At 38.9% G+C, this 10,253-nt stretch overlaps 2 pseudogenes; both read right to left on the bottom strand.

Annotated features, from left to right (window-relative positions):
* Positions 1-1,106: 1,106 nt before the first annotated feature.
* LOC149146077 (3-phosphoinositide-dependent protein kinase 2 pseudogene) lies at positions 1,107-1,790 on the bottom strand (annotated as a pseudogene).
* A 4,888-nt stretch (positions 1,791-6,678) lies between these two features.
* On the bottom strand, positions 6,679-7,362 carry LOC149146076 (3-phosphoinositide-dependent protein kinase 2 pseudogene; annotated as a pseudogene).
* Positions 7,363-10,253: the final 2,891 nt, after the last annotated feature.

Genomic DNA, 10,253 nt, shown 5'->3' with positions numbered 1-10,253 from the left:
TTTGTCTGGAGGTTCATGCTCTCCATAGATTTGGTTAGCTGTAAAAAGAACATTAAGAAACTAAAACCACCATCACATTTGAACAAAGAGATGCATTGAGAATCTTGGGAAGAAAAAACTCTGTTTGCTATTACTGTAACAGTCCTTTCATAAGCTCTATAAAACTCTGTTTTTGTATATACCGTCCAACCCTTTTTACATCCTACCTTGATCCATATATAGGCAAGCAAACTAAACCACCTCGAGCTTCCTCCTCCAGCATGAGGGGAGCCTCGAAGGTGGCTATTAACTATTCCTACATGCTATTTAATTAATGCATTTATTACAAAGTGCTGAAATGTAATTGCACACAATCCTAATCAAACTAAAACATTAATTCCTTTTTCCTCGTATGCTTGATGCTTTACTGGCTCTTGACACTTGTCCTTTTGCTGATTGAGTTGAGAAGGCTGAGCTACAGATACAATGAATACTGATTTTGGATGCTTGAAAGCGCTGATGGCTCATTAATTGACCAAGAGATGTGCTCCTATTTTAATGGTTTCTGTCTCCCATTTTCTTTCATCATATAAATACCACGCTCCAAACTCTTTAAACCTTTAATGACAACGCATAATAACCATATGCCATATGATCTGAATGCTTCATGGACCAAACAGGTGTACCAACCGAACATGTTGGTAACCCCACCAATACCCTAGTAGCTCGGTCATAAATTGCCTTTGAGAAAACTTTATGAAAATAAACAAAATATTTTATTTTCCCTTCAAGACCTACACCTGTCACTGCTTGAGCTGTTATGAAATCCATGTATGATTTCCCTGCCTGTGTTTGAGACCTTCTTTTTACCGTTAGCTGACCTCATCATCAAAATTCATTGTTTTTCCACAAAACAGCATTCTACAGCAGTTTCGTAGCGCGCTACGAAACTGCTATAGATGTCAAAACAGAACCTATGTATCTTTGAAGCATTTTCTGCTTAGATTCATGATCTCTTCAGACATTTGTACAGCTATTAGGAACCTAAATAGTTTTAAGAAGATGAAACTTGCTTCTGTCATTACATATCACAGCAAACTTGATTAGCATCAAACCAATAAAAAGCTTCATAAATCCCAACTGGAACGTAAAATCACTGTAGTATTCCTTGTTGTCTTCAAATCTTCAAATGAAGTGGTCTTTTTCAAAGTACAGATCTTAAAGTTGGAAGAATTCAACACTTGGACATTAATCTCCTCAGGATTATCAGACCAAACTATCTCACCCTTCTGTACCAATTTGACTGGGTCTACATATATCAACTTCGGCTTGTCTGTCAGAATCAGCTGCATCTTTTTGTTGTAAAGTTTCCGAATTTTCTTAACCAATGAAACCATCACAATGAACTCCCCTGGATCTAGAAATTTCTCCCATTTAGAGTCAAAAGCATCGATAGTATAACATTTAGCCTTGTGCTCCTTATTCTCTACTGCCACTGATGATGAGGCCAACTCTTTCTCTTTGGGAGGTGCTTCATCATTAGTAGAACCACATCCAGCATGTGAAAGAAGCCACCCAGCATCTTCAGCTTCATCTTCCTTATCAACAGTTAATGGTGGGGCTAACTTTGGAGCCAGCATACCCCTAACATTATCCCAGTCAACTCCCTTGAAGAAAGGATGGCTCTTGAGAGAAGCATACCCTTCAGGACCAGAAGCCAATCTTTTAGATGGGTCCATATCCAGCAAACAATCAATAAGGTGCCGTGCTTCAGAAGGAAAATATTTAGGAAATTTGAAACCTCTATCCATGATCCTTTGGAATGTGAGCTACTCACTGCCATCTTTAAAAGGTGATATGTCAGACAGCATCTGATACAAAGTGCAACCTAGTGCCCATAGATCATTTCCAGTTTGTTTGAGTTTTCCATCCTCAAACCATTTAGCGCAGCTAAGGCCTTCGACTTATTATATACAAAATAGCCCTCTCCAACTCTAAAAATCATCTTCACCTGAAACTGTAATATGAATTTGAATGAAAAGATCATAACTGGCACAGAAAGGAAAACATTCAAAGAGTATATTCCGGTCACCATTATTTGACAAAGTGCTCCAGTTTCTCTGATATAAATTGCACAACCTCTGACAACCCGTGGAGCACCATGGCATTCAATTGCTGGATGTAGGTTATGAAACATATCCCAATCAGGTTGTATGAATTCTCCAGCAACAAGGTATTGTAAGTAACAGAGGAAATATAGTTCTTCATGGGCAAACTTATATTCTGCTTCTTGAGATTTTGTTTTTTAGGCCATGAAGAGCTTGGTTAATTTAATTCTCAAATTTCAGAGCTGTGATATGAACCGGTGCATTAAGTAGAGCCGAGGATCCATCTGTTTCTTCTGGAAGCAACCTCGATCTTCTCTGTAATATATTATGAACAAATGAACTTCTTTTCTGAGAAGTCACATCAGATAAAGTATTTACTGCTTGGAAGATATCATATGGTTGGGCACGAGTTGCAAATGAACCGCCAGATGAAGATTCACTGGTTTTGTTGTCTGCTACTTGAATTCTCCGCCATCCTACTCCATGTACATAAAAATACAACTTAGTTTTGCAAAAAAAAAAACTCGGGCTTCTATCAATTGTCTCCTAGGCGCGCAGCAACAAACAAACTCAAAATGTGAGCAACGCTCAAGCATCCCGCATATGAATTGCAAAGCCCTATCCATCAACAGCGAGTTTGTCATCAGTCTTTTCCCACAGGTTTGAGGGCATCCGTCAATGGCTTTACTAGAGCAATAGAAATCTCCCCAGTAATCTTTGCAATTACTCTGTAAACGAACTCTCTTACAGCTTTCATTGCATTTACAAAACCGCTCTATTTGTTTAGAGGTGTATGATATGTACAGAATTCAGATGCTTGAATTACTCCATTCTCATATCCTTTAAAATCAACACTATTTGGTGTAAGCACGGTGACCTCCTTTTGCGCAATCTGCAGATGGCAATGTTATCAAAAACCATGGCGATTTCTCTCTGAATTGCGTTGTAGATGGGCGGTCTCTGATCAATTCTGAATGTCCACTTTTAGGATAAAAAATCATATTGCAGACGTTCCTGTCCTTCACAAAATGATGACAGAAGTCCGACAGTAGACACGCCTCCAGATCGCTGCTCCTTTTTGTTTTCCCACATCTTATCTTGCTCTTCCTTGGATACTAACACGTGGTGGACCTCGCGTCAGCCTTTTTAGTGTCGGTGGAAGTTTAACTCTCACCCTTGTTATTAATAATGACAGAATCATGAACAGATGTTACATTCCCTTTCATTAACCCCTCCTCAGCTACCACACTTTAAGAGTTTGAACTAGTGTCGTCCAGAAATATGTCTAACCATTTCATAAGTGGCGCACTATCTCCAGTTGTATCAATTAAAATCTTCGATGATATTTTTGATAGTAAATGTAAATTTACATCAATCCCCTCCACTGGCTTTGACTGATCTTCTGATTGCACTTCAATGTCACCAGAGTAACCAAGGGAGGGATTTTTCTTTGTAGGAGATAAATCACCCTTCTCAAGTGATGCCGTGTACTGTTCTCCACTTTTTTCACCAAGTCCACTCTTCACTGAGAAGCAGTTTAGCTGCATCATCATAGGGTGCCTCCTTGGACACACTGTCACTGCTCTCATCAACATTCCTGGAGGGAAGCAAAACTCTATACAATAGGCATGCTAGGATTTGGACCCTTGCTGAAAACTCGAACCAATTCCCAATTTCGTAGCACGCTGCGAAACCACGCAAACAGGTAGCGCTGCGAAACTGCTAAAAATAATTCAAGCGCTGCGAAAACACCCATTCTTTAAGCCAGGCTAAAAAAATTTGACTACAGCATTTTCAGTGATAACAGTGGCTCCACTTGGGATAGTGTGCCCTTGTGGTACACTAAGAACATGCAGCTCCAGTGCCTTATCCATTTTTAACAAACTAAAATTCGCTTGACAAGCATGACTGTAGGAGAAAGAAAGCTATACCTACTGAAAAATGCTCAGTTGACCTTGAGCTTATTTGCAATTACCTACCTACCTACCCTAACCATTTCAACTTCTTCAGCTCAATCAATATGAAACTTCCAATGCAGCCAATCATTAGCCTCATCTGATTTTTGATTTCTTTGACTGTCCTGGAGTTCAGGGCCAATGTGATAGTGTAAAGACCACTGCCACTGAAATAGTCTCTGATCTTCATATGAAAACTGAAACACTGGAGAGTAAAACTCTTCCATGTAATCAGCTATAGGGTCCCAGAACACATGATCAGCTTGTCCTTCCTTGAAACTTTCCAGCTGTGCAAACTGATCTTCAACCACAGTGTTCAGTTCCTCAATCATGAAAGAGAGAGGAAGCAACATAGTCTCCTTGCGCTCTGTCACAGGAAACTTTTGAGAATAATAATCATGATCATGAAAATTGTATGCCTGAATTTGTCCTTCTAAACCTTCAATTTCTTTCTCAATATCTTTGGCAATTTCATCAAAAAATTTCATCTTATCCTCTGACTTGCAGTCAAAGGATTTCAGATATGAAGATAAGGACAAAGAAAAAGATTCATTTGTTTCTTCTTTATTATGATCATCATTCCACTGTTTAAAACCTTCAACTGAAGGAGAGTTTACTTCTACCTCTGACCTATCTGTCCATTCCTCCAAGAACATAAGCCAAAAGTCTGGCAATGACTTAATGGACTTGGCAGGCAAGCATTCAACCCACTGTTTGCATTTCCCTTGGAGTGAATCATAAAATAACCTTATGCAAACATCCTCATGTTTAACTCTAAGAAGCTCAGCAAAATGACAGAAATCTGAAATATGATCCAAGGTTAAACTCAAATCTTCTCCGTTGTATTTGGGACCATTCCTTAGAAAATATTCATCCTTGGGAAAATGGTTTGGAAAACCATGAATTCCTGAGAAATCTATGCATGCATACCTTGAACAAAAAATGTCAGCTTCTGGGTCTTTCATAACTCCAGTGGAATCACCATGAATATATAAACCTTGAATTCTTCAACAATGGAGTCGCCAAGGTAGTTTTGCAGCCTTGAAAATCATTTGAACTCCTGCTACCTTCAGAAATTCAATCTTAAGCTCCCGGCAGACGCACCAAAATGTTATCACAAAACCAGTACTAGGGACTGCAACCAAGCAAGGTCTCATGTAACTGTTTCAGACCATACTTTAGATTAGGAATTAGCCTTCCTAATCAGAGAGGGATCTCTCATGACTCTTGACAAAATCCTTCAAACACTAGAGGGCTAACTCTTCACACCTTTATAAAAATATAGCTGGCTGGACATACATCAAATTAGTCTTCATTGGGCTATGGAGTCTCTCACAGTTAATAAACCAAATCACAGTCATCTCATAGAAGCCAAGGCTCTTTGCATCATCAAAGGTTCAAACATAATTTACCTAAATCAAAGCCTGCTGAACATACAGGAAGTCAGAGCATTAACAAATGAATTCTGAGTGATGTTCAAACATGCTTCACCAAAACCCACAGCCTGTCAAGCACACAGGAAGTCAGAGCATATAATATGAATTCTGAGGGATTGTACCATAACAAGGCTGTAAAAAGAACATTAAGAAACTAAAACCACCATCACATTTGAACAAAGAGATGCATTGAGAATCTTGGGAAGAAAAAACTCTGTTTGCTATTACTGTAACAGTCCTTTCATAAGCTCTATAAAACTCTGTTTTTGTATATACCGTCCAACCCTTTTTACATCCTACCTTGATCCATATATAGGCAAGCAAACTAAACCACCTCGAGCTTCCTCCTCCAGCATGAGGGGAGCCTCGAAGGTGGCTATTAACTATTCCTACATGCTATTTAATTAATGCATTTATTACAAAGTGCTGAAATGTAATTGCACACAATCCTAATCAAACTAAAACATTAATTCCTTTTTCCTCGTATGCTTGATGCTTTACTGGCTCTTGACACTTGTCCTTTTGCTGATTGAGTTGAGAAGGCTGAGCTACAGATACAATGAATACTGATTTTGGATGCTTGAAAGCGCTGATGGCTCATTAATTGACCAAGAGATGTGCTCCTATTTTAACGGTTTCTGTCTCCCATTTTCTTTCATCATATAAATACCACGCTCCAAACTCTTTAAACCTTTAATGACAACGCATAATAACCATATGCCATATGATCTGAATGCTTCATGGACCAAACAGGTGTACCAACCGAACATGTTGGTAACCCCACCAATACCCTAGTAGCTCGGTCATAAATTGCCTTTGAGAAAACTTTATGAAAATAAACAAAATATTTTATTTTCCCTTCAAGACCTACACCTGTCACTGCTTGAGCTGTTATGAAATCCATGTATGATTTCCCTGCCTGTGTTTGAGACCTTCTTTTTACCGTTAGCTGACCTCATCATCAAAATTCATTGTTTTTCCACAAAACAGCATTCTACAGCAGTTTCGTAGCGCGCTACGAAACTGCTATAGATGTCAAAACAGAACCTATGTATCTTTGAAGCATTTTCTGCTTAGATTCATGATCTCTTCAGACATTTGTACAGCTATTAGGAACCTAAATAGTTTTAAGAAGATGAAACTTGCTTCTGTCATTACATATCACAGCAAACTTGATTAGCATCAAACCAATAAAAAGCTTCATAAATCCCAACTGGAACGTAAAATCACTGTAGTATTCCTTGTTGTCTTCAAATCTTCAAATGAAGTGGTCTTTTTCAAAGTACAGATCTTAAAGTTGGAAGAATTCAACACTTGGACATTAATCTCCTCAGGATTATCAGACCAAACTATCTCACCCTTCTGTACCAATTTGACTGGGTCTACATATATCAACTTCGGCTTGTCTGTCAGAATCAGCTGCATCTTTTTGTTGTAAAGTTTCCGAATTTTCTTAACCAATGAAACCATCACAATGAACTCCCCTGGATCTAGAAATTTCTCCCATTTAGAGTCAAAAGCATCGATAGTATAACATTTAGCCTTGTGCTCCTTATTCTCTACTGCCACTGATGATGAGGCCAACTCTTTCTCTTTGGGAGGTGCTTCATCATTAGTAGAACCACATCCAGCATGTGAAAGAAGCCACCCAGCATCTTCAGCTTCATCTTCCTTATCAACAGTTAATGGTGGGGCTAACTTTGGAGCCAGCATACCCCTAACATTATCCCAGTCAACTCCCTTGAAGAAAGGATGGCTCTTGAGAGAAGCATACCCTTCAGGACCAGAAGCCAATCTTTTAGATGGGTCCATATCCAGCAAACAATCAATAAGGTGCCGTGCTTCAGAAGGAAAATATTTAGGAAATTTGAAACCTCTATCCATGATCCTTTGGAATGTGAGCTACTCACTACCATCTTTAAAAGGTGATATGTCAGACAGCATCTGATACAAAGTGCAACCTAGTGCCCATAGATCATTTCCAGTTTGTTTGAGTTTTCCATCCTCAAACCATTTAGCGCAGCTAAGGCCTTCGACTTATTATATACAAAATAGCCCTCTCCAACTCTAAAAATCATCTTCACCTGAAACTGTAATATGAATTTGAATGAAAAGATCATAACTGGCGCAGAAAGGAAAACATTCAAAGAGTATATTCCGGTCACCATTATTTGACAAAGTGCTCCAGTTTCTCTGATATAAATTGCACAACCTCTGACAACCCGTGCAGCACCATGGCATTCAATTGCTGGATGTAGGTTATGAAACATATCCCAATCAGGTTGTATGAATTCTCCAGCAACAAGGTATTGTAAGTAACAGAGGAAATATAGTTCTTCATGGGCAAACTTATATTCTGCTTCTTGAGATTTTGTTTTTTAGGCCATGAAGAGCTTGGTTAATTTAATTCTCAAATTTCAGAGCTGTGATATGAACCGGTGCATTAAGTAGAGCCGAGGATCCATCTGTTTCTTCTGGAAGCAACCTCGATCTTCTCTGTAATATATTATGAACAAATGAACTTCTTTTCTGAGAAGTCACATCAGATAAAGTATTTACTGCTTGGAAGATATCATATGGTTGGGCACGAGTTGCAAATGAACCGCCAGATGAAGATTCACTGGTTTTGTTGTCTGCTACTTGAATTCTACGCCATCCTACTCCATGTACATAAAAATACAACTTAGTTTTGCAAAAAAAAAAACTCGGGCTTCTATCAATTGTCTCCTAGGCGCGCAGCAACAAACAAACTCAAAATGTGAGCAACGCTCAAGCATCCCGCATATGAATTGCAAAGCCCTATCCATCAACAGCGAGTTTGTCATCAGTCTTTTCCCACAGGTTTGAGGGCATCCGTCAATGGCTTTACTAGAGCAATAGAAATCTCCCCAGTAATCTTTGCAATTACTCTGTAAACGAACTCTCTTACAGCTTTCATTGCATTTACAAAACCGCTCTATTTGTTTAGAGGTGTATGATATGTACAGAATTCAGATGCTTGAATTACTCCATTCTCATATCCTTTAAAATCAACACTATTTGGTGTAAGCACGGTGACCTCCTTTTGCGCAATCTGCAGATGGCAATGTTATCAAAAACCATGGCGATTTCTCTCTGAATTGCGTTGTAGATGGGCGGTCTCTGATCAATTCTGAATGTCCACTTTTAGGATAAAAAATCATATTGCAGACGTTCCTGTCCTTCACAAAATGATGACAGAAGTCCGACAGTAGACACGCCTCCAGATCGCTGCTCCTTTTTGTTTTCCCACATCTTATCTTGCTCTTCCTTGGATACTAACACGTGGTGGACCTCGCGTCAGCCTTTTTAGTGTCGGTGGAAGTTTCACTCTCACCCTTGTTATTAATAATGACAGAATCATGAACAGATGTTACATTCCCTTTCATTAACCCCTCCTCAGCTACCACACTTTAAGAGTTTGAACTAGTGTCGTCCAGAAATATGTCTAACCATTTCATAAGTGGCGCACTATCTCCAGTTGTATCAATTAAAATCTTCGATGATATTTTTGATAGTAAATGTAAATTTACATCAATCCCCTCCACTGGCTTTGACTGATCTTCTGATTGCACTTCAATGTCACCAGAGTAACCAAGGGAGGGATTTTTCTTTGTAGGAGATAAATCACCCTTCTCAAGTGATGCCGTGTACTGTTCTCCACTTTTTTCACCAAGTCCACTCTTCACTGAGAAGCAGTTTAGCTGCATCATCATAGGGTGCCTCCTTGGACACACTGTCACTGCTCTCATCAACATTCCTGGAGGGAAGCAAAACTCTATACAATAGGCATGCTAGGATTTGGACCCTTGCTGAAAACTCGAACCAATTCCCAATTTCGTAGCACGCTACGAAACCACGCAAACAGGTAGCGCTGCGAAACTGCTAAAAATAATTCAGGCGCTGCGAAAACACCCCTTCTTTAAGCCAGGCTAAAAAATTTTGACTACAGCATTTTCAGTGATAACAACTCCTTTTTATATTTCTGCAATTTTTCAATTAATGTTCGTGCCCTCTGCATTTCTACTGAATATGCACTCTCAGATATTTTAATCTGGTCTTGCAAAATTTTGACATGAGTTTCCAATCTCTTGATTTATTTTGTCTGGAGGTTCATGCTCTCCATAGATTTGGTTAGCTGTTCTGCATTGCTTCCTATCCCTATATTGGTGGTTGCTCAGGTAGTTGTGGGAAAAGTTGTAAGAGGGACGACCTCCATAGTGGTGGTGGTCAACTGTGCTACTTTCTCCTTTTCCTGTACCATTTTCTCCATCTTTGTTTCCATTTGTTTTATTTGAAGTGACTACTCCATCATCAGTTTCATCATTTCAGCCTTCTGACTCTCTGTTTCCTCTATTTCTTTAGTCAAGATATCTTGTGTTGCAAGAATTTTGAGCTATTTTCTCAAGGATGCTATATCAACCTCCTTATTTTTAATAATATCTTCTACTTCTTTCACATTTGATGGATCATACCAAATTTTCACCACTAAATATTCCAAGGACACAATTCTGTTATCTTTTGATTGAGATGAAATATTTTCCATCTTTAGCTGAGATTGGGCATTTGATAAAGCCACCTGCATTTTAAACAAACTCATAGAGGTACTTGTTAGAGTGGAGGAGATCATCTCACCTGTTTTCTTATGCATTTCCAGCTGATCAATAGGATGAACATTTCTGGCATCAAACTCAAAGGAAGTTTGTTTATAATCAACTGGAGTTTTAGGTTCTATTGTTTGTGCCTCAAGGAATTCC

This window comes from Pinus tabuliformis, chromosome X (genome assembly GCF_031772625.1).
Source record: "Pinus tabuliformis cultivar Carrire ecotype Pingquan chromosome X, CPIR1, whole genome shotgun sequence".
Lineage (NCBI taxonomy): Eukaryota > Viridiplantae > Streptophyta > Pinopsida > Pinales > Pinaceae > Pinus > Pinus tabuliformis.
This window is presented reverse-complemented; position numbering and strand designations above follow the sequence as displayed.